This window comes from Epinephelus fuscoguttatus, linkage group LG23 (genome assembly GCF_011397635.1).
Source record: "Epinephelus fuscoguttatus linkage group LG23, E.fuscoguttatus.final_Chr_v1".
Taxonomy (NCBI): domain Eukaryota; kingdom Metazoa; phylum Chordata; class Actinopteri; order Perciformes; family Serranidae; genus Epinephelus; species Epinephelus fuscoguttatus.
In genome coordinates, this window is record NC_064774.1 from 30,000,123 (window position 1) to 30,020,292 (window position 20,170).

Sequence of the window (20,170 nt, forward strand, 5' to 3'; positions counted from 1 at the left end):
TTAGTATTAAATATGAGGAGCATTAAACTCTAATTAATTTGGTTGTGTCTTAACTTGCCAGTATACTAACATGAACCTATAGGGATTTTAATACATTAAATCACATGACCTGGAAGCTATTTAGCTAAAATTCTATTTTTTAATAAAATAAATTAATATGAAATATGAGGAGCATTAAACTCTAATTAAATTAGCTGTGTCTTAACCTGCCAGTATACTAACATGATCCTATAATGATTTTTAGCCATTAGGTCACATGACCTGGAAGCTATTGAGCTAAAATTCTACTTTGTCATTAAAAAAATTATGAAAAAAAAATATATATCAGGAGCATTAAACTCAAATTACATTGGTTTTGTCTGAAGCTGCCCGTGTTCTACCATGATCCTAAACTGATTTTGAGCCATTATGTCACATGACCTGGAAGCTATTGAGTTAAAATGCTATTTTTTCATAAACAAAAAAAAAAAGAAAAAAGAAATATGAGGAGTATTAAACTCAAATTGCATTGGCTGTGTCTGAAGCTGCCAGTGTACTGACATGATCCTACACTGATTTTGCGCTATTAGGTCACATGACCTGGAAGCTATTGAGCTAAAATGCTATTTTCAAATAAAAGAAATTAATATTAAATATGAGGAGCATTAAACTCTAATTAATTTGGTTGTGTCTTAACCTGCCAGTGGAGTAACATGACCCTATACTGATTTTTAGACATTAGGTCACATGACTTGAAAGCTATTGGCTAAAATGCTATTTTTTTTTATTAGAAAAATTAATATAAAATATCAGGAAGTTTAAACTCTAATTAAATTGGCTGTGTGTTAGGCTGCCAGTGTTCTAATACGATCCTACACTGACTTTGAGCCGTTAAGTCACATGACCTGGAAGCTATTGAGCTAAAAACAGAATGTTTTACAAATTTCATTCTGTAGCAATAGCATATTTAAAATATTGTAGGAATGTTATACTGAGAATGTTCTTGCTTTATCACCAAATTACATTTTAGGAATGTTTTACAAATCATATTCTGCATTAATAACATCCTGATAATATTCTTAGAAAGTTGCAGAGTGAATGTTTGAACACAGTTAATAAATAACAAAGGAATTTTTTTTTCTTTAAAAAAAAGACTTTCTGATATCCCAAGTATCAAAAGCATCCTGAAAATATTTTCAGACAGTTATAGTAAGAATGTTCTTGTTTTGTCAACATATCATATTTCAGGAATATTTTATAAATCACATTGTGCATCAATAACATCCTAAAATATTTTTTAAAATGCTATCGTAAGAATGTTCTTGCTTTGTCACAGTATTGCATTTGAGGAATGTTTAACAAATTTCATTCTGCAGCAATAACATCTTAAAAATCTTGTAGGAATGTTATAGTGATAATGTTCTTGCTTTATCACCAAATTACATTTAGGAATGTTTTACAAATCATATTCTGCATTAATAACATCCTGGAAACATTTTCATAAAGTTAAAGTAAGAATGTTCTTGTTTTGTAACCATAGCATATTCCAGGAATGTTTTATAAATCATGTTCTGCACCAATAATATCCTGAAAATATTTTTAGGGAAATAGAGTAAAATTGTTTTTCTTTTCTCAGCATGTTACATTACAGGAATGTTTTATAAATCAAATTCTGCATCAATAACATCCTCAAGATATTTTAAGAAAGTTGAGGTGAGAATGGTATTGTTTTTTCACCATATCATAGTCTGGGAATATTTTACAAATAATATCCTGCTTCAAAAAACATCCTAAAGATGTTTTTAAAAAGTTGCCATAATGATGCTCTTGTTTTATCACCATATCATATTTCAGGAATATTTTGAAAATTTCATGCTGCAACAATAACATCTTAAAGATATTGTAGGAATGTTATAGTGAGAATGTTCTTGCTTTATCACCAAATTACATTTTAGAAATGTTTTACATTTCAGAGAGTTGAACCTGACCAGGTCTCCTTTCCTCTTTTTTTAGGGAATGGGTCGATTAGCAGACTGAGCCTGACCCTTACTGATCTTAAAAAAATTCTCTTTATACATGATGTTTGATATACTTTGGTCTGTTTGGCAGTATAGTCATCCTCCCTACTTAAAAGGTTGTACTGTATGACATTAGAGCTCTCAACTGTAATTATTTCCTAGTTGTGATTTCTTTCCCTTGCTGTGAATTTTTTTTTGATTGATTGTGATTAAGATGTACACTTTATAGGTATGATCATCTTCCCTTCTTTAATGATTATACTTTTGGGTGACAATAATTAAGACAGGTATTTAAAACTTATGCATCATAGGTAGGATCATCTTCCCTTCTTCAATGATTATACTTTTGGATGTGATGATTTTTCAGTCTTCTTATATATATTTTTTTCTAGGGGCTTATAATGAATTTTTCATGTATCTTTTTCTATGAATTTTTAACATATTTTTCATATGGACCCGAATGGACGGATATTCTGTTAATGACCCATGCAAACGTACAATCGACTACGAGCGCAGTCTGCTGATATGGGAAGGTCTGCAAAAACCCGACTGGTCTGAAAATTCACCAGACCAAGATGGGCTGCCTGAGATAGCAAGTGGCGCAACACACAGTGCCAGTACTTGATACAGCACCTGGTGAGACGGAGAAGGAGCCGGGCCCGGACACACCCCACAGTGCCCAGAGCCTCCAAGCACCACAAGCAACACCCCAAAGCAGACTTTTTGAACATCGTTGGATTTTGTGGCCCGCTGCCAACAAAGAGTCAGAGTGGCACCAGTTTGATGAAGATGTTGATGCAGCCCTTGAAGCAACTGCCAAGGGAGATGTGGGCCAGAGGCTCCTGACAATGAGCATGTTTATAATCAGCATCGCTTCAGACAGATTTGGCATCAAGGAACAACATGCCACCAAGACTACTACTGCAGCACCAATTCCAAACCGACGAGAGGTTAAGATCACCCAACTCAGACAAGAGCTGCGGACACTCAGGAGCCAGTACAGAAAAGCAAGAGAGGAAGAGAAGGCAGCCCTGGCAGAACTAAGAGGCGTGGTGAGGGAAAGGTTAATCACCCTTCGGCATGCTGAGTGACACAGGAAGAGGGGTAAGGAGAGGGCCAGCAAGTGCAGTGCCTTCATTGCCAATCCATTTGGGTTCACGAAGAAGCTGCTGGGAGAGAAACGCAGTGGTAAACTCTCATGTCCTGAGGAAGACATCAACCGCTACATCAGTAACACCTACAGGGACAGCATGAGAGAGCAAGATCTCGGCCACTGTGCAGCCCTCACGTGCCCACCGGAACCCAGAACCCTGTTTAACATCAATGAACCCACCCTTAAGGAAGTCAAAGAGGTCTTCAAATCTGCCAGAGCAGCTTCAGCACCAGGCCCAAGTGGAGTTCCATACAAGGTCTTCAAACACTGCTCCAGGCTTTTGGAATGTCTGTGGAAGATCTTCAGAGTGATCTGGAGGAAAGGGAAAGTACCCCAGCAGTGGAGATACGCAGAGGGTATGTGGATTCCCAAGGAGGAGAACGCTAGCAGCATCGAGCAGTTCAGGACAATCTCCCTCCTCAGTGTTGAGTGTAAGACGTTCTTCAAGATTGTTGCCATTCGTCTCATGGGATTTCTCCTAAAGAACACCTACATAGACACCTCTGTGCAAAAGGGCGGAGTCCCAGGGGTTCCAGGGTGTATTGAACACACAGGGGTGGTAACCCAATTGATCCGGGAGGCACGAGAGAGCAAGGGGGACTTGGCAGTGCTGTGGCTGGACCTTTCCAATGCTTATGGATCGATTCCACACAAGCTGGTGGAATTGGCCCTGAGAAGATACCACGTCCCAGAGAAGATCCGAGACCTCATCCTCAACTATTACAACAACTTTAGTCTGAGGGTGTCCTCTGGGACTTCAATATCAGAGTGGCATTGTCTGGAGAAGGGTATCATTACTGGCTGCACAATCTCTGTGTCCCTGTTTGCATTGGCCATGAACATGCTTGTGAAGTCGGCGGAAGTGGAGTGCAGAGGCCCACTGTCCAGATCTGGCACCCGACAACCCCTGATTAGAGCATTCATGGACAATCTTACGTTAACTTCAACTTCAGTGCCCGGATGCAGGTGGCTCATGACATGGGCAAGAATGAGCTTTAAGACCGCAAAATCCAGATCTCTGATCATAAGGAAAGGAAAAGTAACCAACCAGTTCCGCTTCACTCTGGGAGACACTAGAATTCTCATTCTCATTCATCTTGCCTTGTCTCCTCTGGCCGTTGCTAATCTATGAAGTCCCCATTACCATCGTGGAGGGCCTTGAGAGGAAGATGAGCCAGTTCCTACGGAGGTGGCTGGGCCTGCCACGGAGCCTAAGCAGCACTGCATTGTTTGGGCATAACAACAAGCTGCAGCTTCCGTTCAGCAGTCTGGCAGAGGAGTTCAAGGTCACCCGAGCCAGAGAAGTCCTACTGTACCGAGCAGGTGTAGAGGTCAGAACTGGACGGAAGTGGCATGCCCAGGATGCAGTGGAAGGGGCAGAGGCAAGGTTACAGCACAGCATCCTGGTGGGCACTGTGGCCACGGGTCGAGCTGGGCTTGGTAGCAAGCTGAAACCTTGCTACAGCAAAGCCAGTGGAAAGAAGAACCGAAAGCTGATCCAGGAGGAGGTTCGTGCCGAGGTGGAGGAAGCCCGCTTCAGCAGAATGGTGGGCATATCTAAGCAGGGGCCCTGGACCAAGTGGGAGCATACAGCTGACCGCAAGATCACCTGGGCGGAACTCTGGAAGGTGGAGTCACACCATTTCAAGTTCTTGGTCCAGTCAGTGTATGACGTCCTCCTGAGCCCTGGCAACCTGTTCACCTGGGGCATGGTGGACTCACCTGTTTGCCAACTCTGCCAGAAAAGGGGATCATTAGAACATATCCTCAGCTGCTGCTCAAAGGCTTTGGGAGATGGTCGGTACCGTTGGCACCACGACCAGGTCCTGAGGGCAACAGCAGACACCAACTACACTGGCATCAGCATCAGCAAGCGGCGACAACCCTCCAAGTGCACCATCACCTTTGTTCGAGCAGGCGAGAAGCCCCAGCCCCCAAGAAAGACCCAGGGGGGCCTGCTCGCAACAGCAAGGGACTGGCAGCTCCTGGTTGACCTAGGGAGACAGTTGAGATTCCCGGACATCATTGCAACCACAACACTCCGGCCAGACATTGTCTTGATGTCCGTGGCAAGTAAGGAGGTGGTGCTACTTGAGCTAACTGTCCCCTGGAAAGAACGTATGGAGGAAGCACAAGAGAGGAAAAAGGCCAAGTACGCAGATCTGGTAGCTGAGTGTCGGAGGAATTGGTGGAAGACCTGCTGTGAGCCTATTTAAGTGGGCTGCAGGGGCTTCGCAGGCTAGTCTCTACACTGGGTCCTGGGACTAGGGATCTGTGGGCTGCACAAGCGGAGTGCCATTAAGAACATCTTGGAGGCTGCTGAAAAGGCCTCACGTTGGCTCTGGTTGAGGAGGGGGGATGCGTGGCGTAGTGCGCTATCTGGACACAAGTTAGGGCCTGATCACCCCCGGCTGGATCACCCGGGTGAGGGTGTCTGATGTAAGACCCGAAACACCCAATGACCCCAGTAACATCACTGAAGATGTGTCCAGGTTGCACCACAAGGTGTATCTAAGTACTGGAGACTATCAGCCCTGCTTGAATTAACTCAGGTGTTTCCTTTGAGTGTTTGTCCCTTTGTGGTCATATGGTGGTACCTGATTGGACCACGTAGGCCTACCAGCCTATATAATAGATAGGCTCTCAGCATAATCTCTTGGCTGCCTTGACAAAGGTCTGTGACCAAAACGTTTAAATATTTCAAAATAAATGTTTCAAGTGAGAAGAAAGCGTGCGGGAGTCCTTCTACAAGAATAACATCCTAAAAACATTTTAAGACAGTTATAGTAAGAATGTTCTTGTTTTGTCAACATATCATATTTCAGGAATATTTTATAAATCACATTCTGCACTAATAACATCCTGAAAATATTTTTAGAAAGTTACAGTTAGAATGTTCTTGTTTTGTCACAAAATCATATTGTGCTTTATAAATCACATTTTGCCCTCAAAACATCCTGGGAACATTATAGAATGTTACAGTAAGAATGATCCTCCTTTGTTATTATCTAACAAAATCTATGGTGCTTATAACATCCTTAACACATCTTTTGAATGTTGTAATTAAAATGTTTTGTCTTAGTTTTGGTTGTAATGTTACAAGAACATTATTTGAAAAGATAAACATCCTTAAAATGTTTTTTGCATGTTAGTTTAAAACATTTTCTTTATAACGTAAATAGAAGTTGTTGGTAATGTTAGCGAATGTTATGGGAATGTTCCCTGCTAGGACCTATGACAGGCCACACTACGTTAGGCTCTGTACATCACATACTGACAGGGTCAGGATCTCATTAAATACGACCAAAACAGGGTATACCCTTTGATACAGGAAAGTAATTGTCAAACTTCACTTTAGACTGGTGAAGCAGTATTTCTTTTCTTCTTTTTTCTTTTTTTTTCTTTATTTTTTTCCAGGATGTGAGATACCATTCTGACATATAACCAAGGTAAAAAATTAACAACGCACTAAACAGAATGCATAAAGAAGGCACAAATAAAGGAAAACAAAACCATGACACTCGTACACAACAAGGTAACAAATGTTGTATCAAAAATAATAAAAATCACGAAATACAAACATTTATATACAAACCCCTGCCCCTCCAAGTCCATACCATTCAATCCATGTCTACTAAGTTTATATTATTCACAGGTCCCATCCCCCCAAAAAAGATAGAAGAGAGAGAGAGAGAGAGAGAGAAAGGCATACAAGGCAGGAGTTCATTGAACAATCACAATTAAGTTCATGAATAGCTCATATTTCATATTCCATGTGTATTCTCGCCAGAACTGAGATGCTGTGGTCTTATGTGATGATAGACACATATTTTCCCATTTCAATCTTTTTTTTTTTTGCACAGGTATTTTTCCCGACAGAATGAAAACTGCAAAAGTTATTCCACTTTTTAAAACAGGAGATAAACACAGCTTAAATAACTATAGACCACTGTCTCTGCTCTCACAATTTTCAAAGGTACTGTTCAAAGGTCAGTATGGTTTTAGAACAAATCAATCAACAGCTTTAGCATTAATGAAAATAGTAGAAGATATCACAACAGCAATTGAATCTAAAAAAAAATACACAATAGGAATATTTATTGATTTGAAAAAAACATTTACTATAGATACTATACTATACTATAGATTATAACATTAATTTCTAAATTACAAATGTATGGGATGAGAGGTGTAGTTTCAAATTGGTGGAGCAGTTATTTAGAGAACAGACAACAGTATGTGTGTGTATATGTATGTTTGCTGGTAATATATCTGAGTACAGGAAGATTGAGTGTGGAGTTCCCCAAGGCTCGGTCTTGGGGCCTAAACTTTTTATTTTATATATTAATGATATATGTGAGGTATCAAAGATATTGCAGTTTGTGTTGTTTGCAGATGACACATTTTTTTTTCAGTTCTGGAGATGATTTCAAAGTTTTGACAGATAGTATTGAAAAAAAAATGGTTTGATGAAAATAAGATATCACTGAATTAAAAAAAAAAAGTTTATGGTCTTTTCTAAATGGAAACTGTAGTGTAAAAGTCTGGGCTCAATGAATCAAGTAACAAGGTTAAGATACCTCAGTTGATTGGGGAATAAAAAGGAGCCATATAATCATGTATAAGGCGTTATAAAAGCTTTGGGCCTATATTAGATATTGTCAAGGTACTCATAACACCAGACTATGTAATGTTGTATGCACTTACTGAAAGAATACACCATGTCTTGTTTAATGATGAAACACACACTCAACTGTTGTAACTCACACACACACACACTCACATATTGTACTCTTAAGGTTTTATCTTGCACGAAACTAGGAGCACTGTGGACTGTGTAGAAAGTCCCCAGAATTCACATATTTTTTTTAAAATAGAGTGAAAATGGAACCAGACCTAAGGGAAGGAGATTTGGGAAATTCCAGGCTGCATTACACCATTAAAAATGGGCCCAATCAGAATTGGACACAAAGAAAAGTTCTCCACCAATAGAAATGGTCCTGAGTGGGAAGGATTAGCAAAAAGAGGTGGAGATTCATTTGAATCTCCACTAACATATAAGCTAGGGCTCTGAGAGCAGAATTTTAGTCACGCTCCAGGGTTTGACTCACAAAGTTGTATGTGTTAAAGCCTGTTGACACATTAAACTTGATTGCATCTGACTTTGCCTGTTTCCAGTGATTCTTTAAGTGTTTGCAGCTGAGCTTAAGATACCAAATCGACATTTGAGGACAACAGACAAAGACAAGAGGTTCAAGGTCGGGAGCCTACAGGCCCACTTCCAGGCACCGATTTTTGACACTTCAAAACAGGATGGAAATGATGTTTCATTGACTATTGATGGATCTGCTATTGAAAGAGTGTCTGAATTTAGATTTTTGGGTGTAATTATGGATGTAAACCTCACATGGAAATCACATAAAATATGTTAAAACAAAGGTGTCCAAGAATATTTTTGTTATGAACAAAGTAAAACATGTATTAGACTATAAGACAATGAGAATTTTGCATTGTTCACTTATTTTGCCTTATTTGAGTTACTGTGTTGAAGTGTGGGGTAACACATACACAACTAATATCAAGCCATTGATCATTTTACAGAAAAGAGCAGTACGAGTAATACATAAAGTGGAGGCAAGAGAACACACCAATGCACTATTTATCAAGTCAGGATTAATGACACTTACTGATATTATTGCGTTACAGACCTTATTAAAAAAAAAAAGCAGAACATTGCCAGAACATATGCAAACATTTTTTTTGTTTTTATTTCAGAGAATTATAATTGATTTTAAACATCCCTATGCACGAACTACTTGGAAACAAATGTGTATTTCAGTATGTGGTGTCAAAATGTGGAATTATTTTTTAAAAAAAAATTATTTAAAAGCTTGCACTAATATCCATCAATTTAAGAAAATGTATAAAGAAAAAAAAATAGAGAATATGAAATTGCCAGATAAAAGATCTGCTGATGTTTGATTTTTTTTTGTTTTGTTGTTGCTGTTTTGTTTTTTGGTGTTTTTTTGCCGTTTTTTTGTCTGTTTGTGTCGAAAAAATGTTTAATTTTTTTGTTGTTGTTATTTTGCTTTGTTTGTTTTTTGTAGATTAGATTAGATTAGATTAGTTTATTTGTCCTATTAGGAAAATTTTCTTCACACTTCCATACATCTTCTTTGACTCTTTTGTGCTTTCTACAAGTAGTGACTGTGAAATGACTCACTGACAGACCATCTATTTATTTTATTGCTCTATTTTTTAAGAAAGGGCTGGTAATATTAGACTTTCTTCTTCCTGCCCGTTTTCGATCATAGGATGAAAGAATGTAACAAAATCATGACAGATATTGCAATATTGTTTCCATGATGCAGAATAAATAAAAGAAAGAAAGAAAAAAAGAAAGTCGAGTTCTTCTTGCCATCTTATCTTTTCTCTCAATTCTTCTTGTTTATTATCACCTTGCATGATATTATTTGTCACTGAAATTTGATGCTTAACAACGCCACATTTATAATTTTTGACCAAAAACTGTGTCATTGAGTGAAGTTCTGTAATGGTTTTCTTCTTCATCACTTGGTCACTACTCTCAATGTAACTTCTGACATGTAAATATCTAAAAAAAAAAAAATGATAATGTGGTAAATCATATCCTGACTGTAATGATTCAAATTGCATAATTCCTTTATGGTCGATAAATTGTCAAAATATACTCAGCCCTTTCTGATTCCAGATTTTAAAAGGTGCCTTCCTCTTTGTTTGGGATACAGTTGGGATCTGCTTTTATTTGTCTCGATACCAGCAGTTCATTATGAATCTTAAGATCCCTACTGACTTTATTCCAGACTCAAAGAGTATTCTGAAACCAATTGTTATCTATTTTTGGCTCTAACCTTTTCTCAAGGAAAGACAAGAGTTTCTCCATGCCTTTGTATGGGGCCAGCTCTGTTGACTTCCATTTCGCTTGTATATTGTCTATAAACCATGTTCATACTATTTGTTTTTGAGCTGCTTTATAATAATTCTGCAAATTAGGGAGAGCCAAACCTTCCTTTCTTTTAGCCAGTTTGAGTGTTTTTATTTTGACCCCTGTTTTTTTATTGTCCCATTTGAATTTAAGTAACATTCTGTCCCAGCACCTCAATGTAGCTGGATTGACATACAAAGGTAGTGCCTTAAATTAAAATAAGAATCTGGGGAGTATGTTCATTTGAATGGTGTCAGTCCTTCCTGATAATGACAAAGGGACTAAACGCCATCTATTCAAGTCTTGTGTAACTCTTGTTGCTAGTTGATCATAGTTATATTTATATAGTTGATTTAAGTTCCTAGATATTTCTATTCCCAAATATTCCACCTGTTCTCTTTCCCATTTCCAGAGGAATTCATTTTTTAACTTGGTAGCAGGTAGGGTTTCCCAGGCTAATTGCGTCGCATTTGTGCATATTCAATTTATACCCTGATACAATGCTATATTCTTTAATGCTCTTTATTAAAGCTGGGAGAGTACCTTCTAATTTTGTTAAATATAAGATGATATTATCTGTGTATAGTGCTGCTTTGCGCTGTATCCCTTCAATTTCTACCCCTTCTATTTCTTAATTTCTCCTAATACTTGCTGCCAGTGGTTCGATATTTTTATGGTGGGAGAGGATCCCCCTGTCTTGTACCTCTTTTAGTTTAGTTTAGTTTAGTTTAGTTTATTCATTCATTTCAAACCAAACAAAATAATACAACACATACAACATTACACATCCACAGGACACCACTGATAAAAAATAATGTAACAACCACAAACAAACAACAACAACAACACAGTCTGAAAAGGGGATGGAGGAAACACAGCTTATCTAGTCCAACCCCCAGGAGCACAAATAGAGTTAATACAATGAAAACACACACTTAGCCACTCTCTGAATCCCCTCTTCCCCAGAATCATCTCACCAGTTTACGTGAAGAGTTTAACCTCTTCATCTAAACCATTCCATAGAATTAGCCCGCAAACAGAAATACACATACTTTTGAGAGTGGTTCTTACACTTTGTTGTTGTAATTTAAGATTTCCTCTTAGATTATACTTTTTATTACCCTCCCTCTCATGAAACAAATTTTGAATTATGCCCGGAAGAAGATTATTTTTTGATTTGTAAATGATTTGTGCAGTTTTGAATTTTACCAGTTTTTTGAATTTCAGTGTGGATGACTTCAAAAACAGTGGATTACTGTGATCATTGTACCTCACATTGTAAACTGATCTTATGGCTCTTTTTTGTAGTATGTACAGAGGGAGCAGGTTGGTTTTGTAAGTATTACCCTAGACTTCCACACAGTAACTCAAATATAGTAATACAAGAGAATAATATAAAATAAGCAAGGATTGTTGATTCAGTAAGTACCTAGTTCTCCATAACACCCACACTCTTTGCCATCTTGGAACATACATAACGTATATGGGGTTTCCAGCAGATTTTTTCATCAATTATCACACCTAGAAATGTAGTATGGTCCACTCTACCAATAATTACATTATCTATTATTATTTGAACCGGAATGTCAGTTTTACGTCTTCCAAATAACATAAGTTCTGTTTTGTCCAAATTTAGTGACATATCAAACCAATTCTTCAATTTGTTCATTTTGTGTGTGAAATTTTCTTAAAGCTGCTGCAAATCCTCACCAGAACACATAATATTAGTGTCATCAGCAAAACGTACAAATGTAATAATTTTTGATACTTTGCAAATATCATTAATGTACATAATGAAGAGTCGGGTCTGACAAATAATAATACTTTAAACTCAAAACAAACAGACCTTAAACCCGCACAACCACACTTGCTTAAATGAGCAGTCCAAAATACAATTCACAATTAAACATTTACAACACAACACCAGTTTCAGTTTTCTTCCTTGTATTTTACAGTTCATTGAATTGGGTGACAGTCCATTCCATATAATCCAGTCCTCGCATTCAATCCATCCAATTCAATCTATTCCTGTATCCCCCAGCTTTGACAGAAAAAATTAATCCACTCCGGGTTTTACCACAGATCCCACCCTACAAGCAACCAGGAAAACAACAATTTGACAATCTAAGCATACAGAGAAATATATTAATAAATAATTGTTCAGACACTGTACCTCCCATCAGTAGAGTCTGGGTTAGTCGGGGATGACACGGCAGTCACAGAGCTCGGTACTCTGCGGAGTTATTAAATCATATGTTTACTGCGGGACAACAGGCAAGTGAACGCTCGGCATGCTAACGATGCTAAGGGGGGGGGGGGGGGGGTAGCAGGGCTTCAGCCATGAAATGTGGACAACCTTCAGGTCCTGCCCAGAATCCTCCAGAACTACTTGATAGTTCACTGGTCCTACCTGTTGCACCACTCGATAAGGCCCTTGCCATTTAGGGGCTAACTTGGCAGTAAAGGATTTTTCGGCTTTGGAGAGGGGATGGGCTCGGACCTGAAGGTTGTCTGTGTTTCTCCGTAGTAGTGAAACGCGAGTGATTGGGTGGTTTTGAATTACTATGCAGGGTTGGTGGTGTACGGTTATTGGATGAATGGAGATGAGAGATGGGCGTGGACGGCTGGATTTGTGAATGGAAAATGACGTCAAAACAGCTGGGTCGCCACAAGTTTTTGATCTAGATTTAGTAGAGTTATAGGTCTGTATCCTTCACATTGTAATGAATCCTTACTCTCCTTATGGATAATTGTTATGATGGAATTGCTCCATGTGTCTGGCCATATTTCATGTGTTAATGCCCAGTTAAATGCTTTATATAAGCAAGGGGTGTGTTGTACTTTGAACCCGCTGTAGAATTCTCCAGTGCAGCCAACACTACCTGGGCTCTTATTTGGCTTTAGTTTCTGAATCACTTTTGATAATTCCTCAACAGTAATTGGTGCAGTGAGGTATTGGTTTTGTGCGTAGGTTGTCATGATCCTGGTTTTGGTTTCATATTCTGTTATCTTGTGGACTTTGTTTCTGAGTATTTCTGTTTGTGTTCCTTGTTTCATGTTGTTTAGCTCATATTGTCGTGATCCTGGGTTTTGGTTTCGTATTCTGTTATCTTGTTATCTTGGACTTTGTCTCTGAGTTTTCTGTTTGTATTCATTATTTCATGGTGTTTAGCTCACATTTAATCTGCTTCCTGATTTATTTTGTAGGTTCTCTCATGTGTCGTGTTTGGTTTTACTTCCTGTCTTTGTGTGTTTTCCCGCCAGTATTCTGCTACACCTGTCTCGTGAAGTCTTGCCTGTTCCCTGAGTCTTCCCTTCACACCTGTTTTGTATTAGTCTTGTCTGCTTCATCCTTGTTGTCAGCCAATCCCTGTTTCACTCCTTTTGCCCATGTCTTCCTTCTCCAGCTGTGTCTCGTCCTCGTGATTAGTCTTCTGTGTATATATACCTGTGTATTTCCCTTTGTCCTTGTCAGTCCATCTGCGTGCCTTCTGTGTTCTTTATGTGTTCTTTATTCCTACCATCCTCATACATTCGTCCCTGGTCTTCATGTATTTTCCTGGTTGGTTTTAGTTTGGATTTTTGTTCTACCCCCAGATGGTTTTTTTGAGTTGCCTGTCAGCTACATTAAAGCTGGCCTTTTGTTGAAAACTTAAACCTGCCTGTTGAATCTGCATTTGGGTCCTCTTCTGAACTGAAACCATAAGTTTCCATTCCTTCTATTTCTGGACTGTATATTGTTTGTGATACTCTACAGATTCTCCTGCATTCTCCTGTTAACCTGTTAGCATCTTATACTTAGCTCTTGTCGTAATAGATGGAATATTTGATTTTGCCTGTTTTTGCAATATATAACAACGTATCTTGAGTGGTGAAACAGTATTTCTAAAGGAAAATGATGCACACCCCATACACTCACAATGATGCCCAATATATAATATACTATATGAATCAAGCTGGAGGAGAATTACCTGGGTATGTCGGGACAAGCACACACAAGGCCATGGGTGAGGTGGTATATTTCGCAATCTATTTAGGATGGTGGTCCCCTTATTAATGAGAGGATTCAACTTGGGTAAGCCACATTTTAAAACAGGAGCCACAAACGTAGAGGGGGATGTGGTGCCAAATATTGCAAAAAATACCTTGATGAAACAGCAGGGTGGAAATAGATTGATGGTGTCCACTACTAGGCTAGAAAAAAGACCTCCTTCCAGACAGGGGCGCCACCAACCTGTGTCTAAAAAAACAAAACGTAAAACAAGTACCAAAAATAAATCAGCGTCATCACTGCAGAGTTCTGACCAGACAATTCAAGGCTTTGTCTAAAGACATTTTCTAGACTTTGGGATAATTACCATGGCTCTCATTCATAACCAGTCAAAAGGACGTGTGAAGACTGAGCTGTATCTTTACTGTTCCCTACACTCACACCTCCATTGAAAAATCTACATTTGTTGCAATAACAGACACTGGTCCTTTTCAAGTTTTACATTTCAACAAGCAGGGATTTTATAGTCATCTCAATGACTCTTATCTCTATGCAAGGGTTAAAATTACAAATGCGAAGGGTACAAACCTGGCTAATGATGGGAATGTGAGTTTTACAAATAATGCAGGGAGACAGGCTTGGAACGCAATCATCCAACACATACTCATATAATAGAATGCTTGATTAAGTATGGAAAAGACGCTCTGGATACGCAATTCAGCACTGGTCTGTTCTGTAAAGACACCTGCGGCCACATGAACAGTGCCTCCATTGAAGGAGACAACCTGGGGCTGGTGGTGAGAAGTCGATACACTGGAAACAGTTGAATTGTGGAATTAATTGTACCAATCCATGCCATTTTTACAAGAAAAAACTATTGCTAAATGGGGTTGATATTTCTCTGAAATTTATATTGTCAAATAATGAATTCTTTCTAATGACTGCTGCAAATGCTCAATACTATGATTAGATAAAAGGTATCTGTTGCACCTAGTCTTAGGCTGGGCAATGCTAGAGCTCTTCAAAATACTAACACCAAAGACGTCATAGACAGGGTGTCTCTAAAAATGTTCTCCATCCCCACTGGGACAAGACTTTGCAATCTGGGAAAAACTCTCTACATTGGCCAGAATTCATCATAGTCAGATTGGTTGATAACGAGGGATACTCATTCATTCATCATCTTCTAACTGCTTCATCCTCTTGAGGGTCGCGGGGGGGCTGGAGCCTATCCCAGCTACATCGGGCGAGAGGCAGGGTACACTCTGGACAGGTCGCCAGACTATCGCAGGGCTGACACATAGAGACAGACAACCATTCACACTCACATTCACACCTACGGACAATTTAGAGTCACCAATTAACCTGTCCCCAATCTGCATGTCTTTGGACTGTGGGAGGAAGCCAGAGTGCCCGGAGAGAACCCACGCTGACACGGGGAGAACATGCAAACTCCACACAGAAGGGCTCCCAAGCCCGGGATCGAACCAAGCCCGGGATCGAACCGGCAACCCTCTTGCTGTGAGGCGAGAGTGCTAACCACCACACCACCGTGCCGCCCAACGAGGGATACTCTGGGAGTTAAACATGCAAAACATTTAACTTTGTGAACTTCTACAGAGTTTGTCTATATGTGGATGGCGAGTCTTACCCTGCAAAACCCTTTCATCCACATTTTCAGAGAGGACAGTACACAGACAGAGTATTACCAACTGATACAAACCACCACACGCTATCTCAAAAAGACAGATCGCTGGCTGTAATACATGAAGATTGTGGTTCTGGCTGTACCTTATTTTGTTTCAACTTGGAACCCAATGAAAGATATTAAGGGAATGTGTCGCTCATTAGGACAGGAAACGTCAAGCTGGAAGTGCAATTCAGAACACCTTTACCCCGCACTGTTAATTTGACATGTTATCCTGGTTTTGATTCCGTTATTGAGATATCAAACAGTTGACAAGTACTTATGGATTTCTACTAAAACATAATCAATACCATTGAATTAACCAGCATGGTAAGAAAAATAATTATTAATGGAATGGACATTCTGGAGCATGTGACCAACTTTCAAAATGCAATGTGTGTAAATACCCTGACACATTATTCGGGAAGACAGTTACAGGATAAGGATGCTACAACCTGTGGTGGTCATTGTTTTTTCTATACCATATGCAAAAAGGAATGCCATATATTCCACTGATGAACATGTATGGATCTAATCTTCTTTGTAGTGATGCTATGGTTTTGTGGATTTTTTTTAGCAAATAATTTTTATTCTCGTTACATCAATTTTGTATTAAATATCATTTTACAAAAAATAACTTTTGTGGGTGGATGGATGGATGGATGGATGGAGATATTATTTTTTTACGTTTAGTTCCGATTTTTTGCAAAGCTGATCAGAATCCGATCTGCATGTGTCCATATTAATGTAGTCTTATCCACAATGATTTCCATGGTAACAGGCTACCCCCAGGAAAAACAAACAATCCTTATTGCAAGGAAGCGACAAAAACGGAGGATGTACCTTCTAATTTTTTCTGAACTGATGAATCCCCCCAGATAACTATCAGGCACTTTATCTCCTCGTCCGTCCACGGTTTGTTGTTTTCCTCCATGCTTTTTACCTGTGGCTTGACTGTTTCTTCCACTTGTAACTCCACAGGTGTCGCTAGGTAGACCAAGACATTCAGATTGAAACCGATCTGTAAGAATCCAATCAGAATAACATTTGAAACCACTTCCATATGTGGTTTGAATCAGATTTGGAAAAATCGGATCTCAACTGTTTTTTTTCCCGATGTCCAGACTGTCAGAAAATCAAGCTGGATACAATCTGGATATGGTAAAAATCCGATTTGGAGTGGTAATCTGAACAAGCCCATAGACAGACGGACGTACGAACACACGGACAGGTATGGATAGACGGACGGACGGACGGACGGACGGACAGACAGAGTCCATGAGCCAGAGGCCAAATTTGGGCCGATTGGTGCAATTTTATTATTTTCTGATAGCTTTATGTGTCTGCAACACAAAAATGCATGATGGACATCTTGGACTCACAGTTGAAGCTAGGTGGAGCTCTCTATATAGAGGTAGTGCAGAAAAAACGCCTACTTTTTGGAGGTTAAGCCATATTAACTAATGAAGATCAATAATACAAGCTCTGAGAGCTTTGGAACACAAGTTTGTAGTTAGGAAGTTGCTGTATCTACTAGAAAATCCTTTATTTGTAATATTTATAGACCTAGAAACACATTCTTAAAATAGGCGGACATTTAGAAAAATTAAAATCTATGCAAAGTGTTCTCATTTACTTCGTTTGACCACTAACAAAGACAACTTATCTGAATTTGGCCACAGAAGGCACAAGGGTGTGAGACTTGCTAATTTATACTGCGTTGAATCGACGCCGCAGCTACGGCGTAGGCTCCACATCGACATCGAGCCTAGACTGTAACCTACGCCGTAGCCTGACGTGCACCTCCCCAGAATTCTACACGTCGTGGCAACGCAGACCTCCTGTCTGTTTCTGTATACTGACACCTTTTTCCCTCAGTGAAAACAAAGCTTTCATTTACTTGTATTTCACAGATCAGAAACAATAAATTGTGAAGACAGTAAAGCCTCTCCTAAAATAGCATTGTAAGGTGTGTGTGTGTGTGTGTGTGTGTGTGAGATCTATCCCTTTTTGATACATACTTCGAGATTTATCCTGGCTTCATATGAGCAGAGGAAATCGCCGCTCATCGCTAGGCTAACTTATACAATGGAGAATGCCATAGGCTGGTGCTAATAACGTTAGCATGCTGTATTTGTTTGGAAAACATGTTTAGTGTGACAGTAGTTTTGTCGGTGGATGTTGCGAGTTGTAATGGAGCCAAATTGTGTGCCGTCACCTTTGTTAAATGTTGCTGTTGTCCCTGGTTTTATATGAGAAGAGGGAAAGCTCGCCAACCGCTACTCTAGTGTAAAATGCCATAGACTTGTGCAAATAACGTTAGCATGTTGTATTTGTGGGGAAAGTGTGTCCAGATAAAGACGAGTGTTTGTCTGTCGATGCTGCAATTTACAGTATAGTGAAGCCAATTTCCGTACTTGTAATTGTCTCTAAGCCATAATTAATGTGTGTTTTGAATCTACTAAACTTTACAGCACTTAACAAAAACCTCCACCGCCAACTAACGTTTTGGAGGTGCAACTGCAGAGTGACACAGACACACCACCGTAGAGGTAAAAATGCTCACAACAGCAAAGGCTACGTGCATAAGCTACGTGTGTAGGGTCTACACACAACCATAAATCCCCTATTACTTTCCTCTTCTTTGTAGAAAAAAAAAAACAAAAAACAAAAAAAAACTGAATGTCCATGGCTGATTTAATTTAATCCATCAAACCCCATCTCATGAGCGGTGTGTGAGTTTTTAGTTTGTTCGATCTCTAGTGAGTGAGTGTGTGCACGCCATAGGTGCATGCAAGCTGTGAGGAGTAGCCTAAAATACATTGAAAACATGGCATTCTCTTGTTGAGGAAGTGGAATGGATTTCATAGCGAAGCAATGGAAAGAGCGCTGAGTGATGGCTTAGCGATGATTAGCTTACGGTCGGATTCACATTGCGAGGAAAACGAACGATTTTCAAAGGTGGGGGGAACACGCCCCCCTCCAGAGTAATGGTTGTGATGCTCATGCCACAACCTGTTGACCATGCTGTGATTTCAAGGCTGCTGTTTTCTCACTGACGCAGTGGTAGAGCTCATCGGGGACTTTGGCAACAGGATTTAAGTCAGACTGGACGTAGCATTTGAAACACCTGTGAAAAAAACACCCTGCAAATTCATAGCAGGTGTTTTGAAGCCGTGTTATAGCTGTCCACAAAGTATGGTCCAAATTGCTGTTCACCATGACTAAGTGCATACTTTATCTCAATGTTTTGAGTATGTGCTGTTAGGTACTCAAGCCACTGTATAGACACATCAGCGTATGTCTCATTACACTACACATGACAGTTATGGGTTCTGTCAACCAACTGTGATCTGTGTGCGCCAGCCTTACAAATCTTCAAGGACCCTTGTTCTGAAGCTGAAGAGGCAATGGATGAGACAAAATTGGCCATAGTGTCAGGTTAGATAAATATTCAGCATTAATTACATAATCCACCCCCCAGCACACACACACTATCTACTACATAGTGCTGTCAAGAAACGCTTAAAATAGAAGCAGTGTAGTTTGCATTTAACTTCTGCATTTAAAGTATAGTTGCTCCTGGTGGAAGTCATTGTGAGACATCACAAAGAAGTCACATCACTTTGCTCCAGTAATTCCCATGTGGTCCACTTTCAATGCCAAATCTTCATCTGCATTTTGGATAAGATATGGGCAGTCTTTACATGCGTTTTTGTCTGAGCATTTAATTTCTTTGAGGCCACAGCGGGGTCTTCAGATTGGTCAACTACTCTTCTGTCTGGGGATGCCCCCAAGTGGGGAGCAGTACGGTTTACCACAAACCCACATGGTAGGACATCATTTCCAGTGACTGCAATGAATTTTGCTGCAGCCACTGGTTCCATTTCAATGCCCCTCCTCGTGGCTTTAGTCTGTACTGTTCTCTTATCCCTCTGCAGCGCTGCAGCAAGACGGTCAAAGTCATCTTTTCTTGATTACACCCTTTTAAAGTTGGAAGAGGTAATGTGCTGAGACCTCACCTGATGCCAGATTTTGTTGTTGCTTTGGTCTCTTGTCTCCTTCTCCAGGAGTTCAGAGTCAGTCTGAGTTACAGAAATACCACTGTAGTAGTCCATCTCCCCTACGCGAAGAATAGTGGCATAGTCACTTGGTTGTGTGGGCAAAGGGAAGGGGAGGTGTTCAACTGCAGGGACAACTGCAGGGCGAGCGTGATAACTCAGGATGGAACCCAGAGGTACATCCCCATACGGTGAGGGCATATACTGGGGCTGATATGATGGCAAGTTCATTAGTGTGACTAACTGATATGAACTACCAGTGCCATTGAGATTTGTCTTCAGCCTCTGTGCAATATCCTTACAAGGGATTGGGAGTG

General features: G+C 39.7%; 1 pseudogene; it reads left to right on the forward strand.

Moving 5' to 3' along the window:
* Window positions 1–2,830: 2,830 nt before the first annotated feature.
* Window positions 2,831–5,588, forward strand: LOC125883457 (uncharacterized; annotated as a pseudogene).
* Window positions 5,589–20,170: the final 14,582 nt, after the last annotated feature.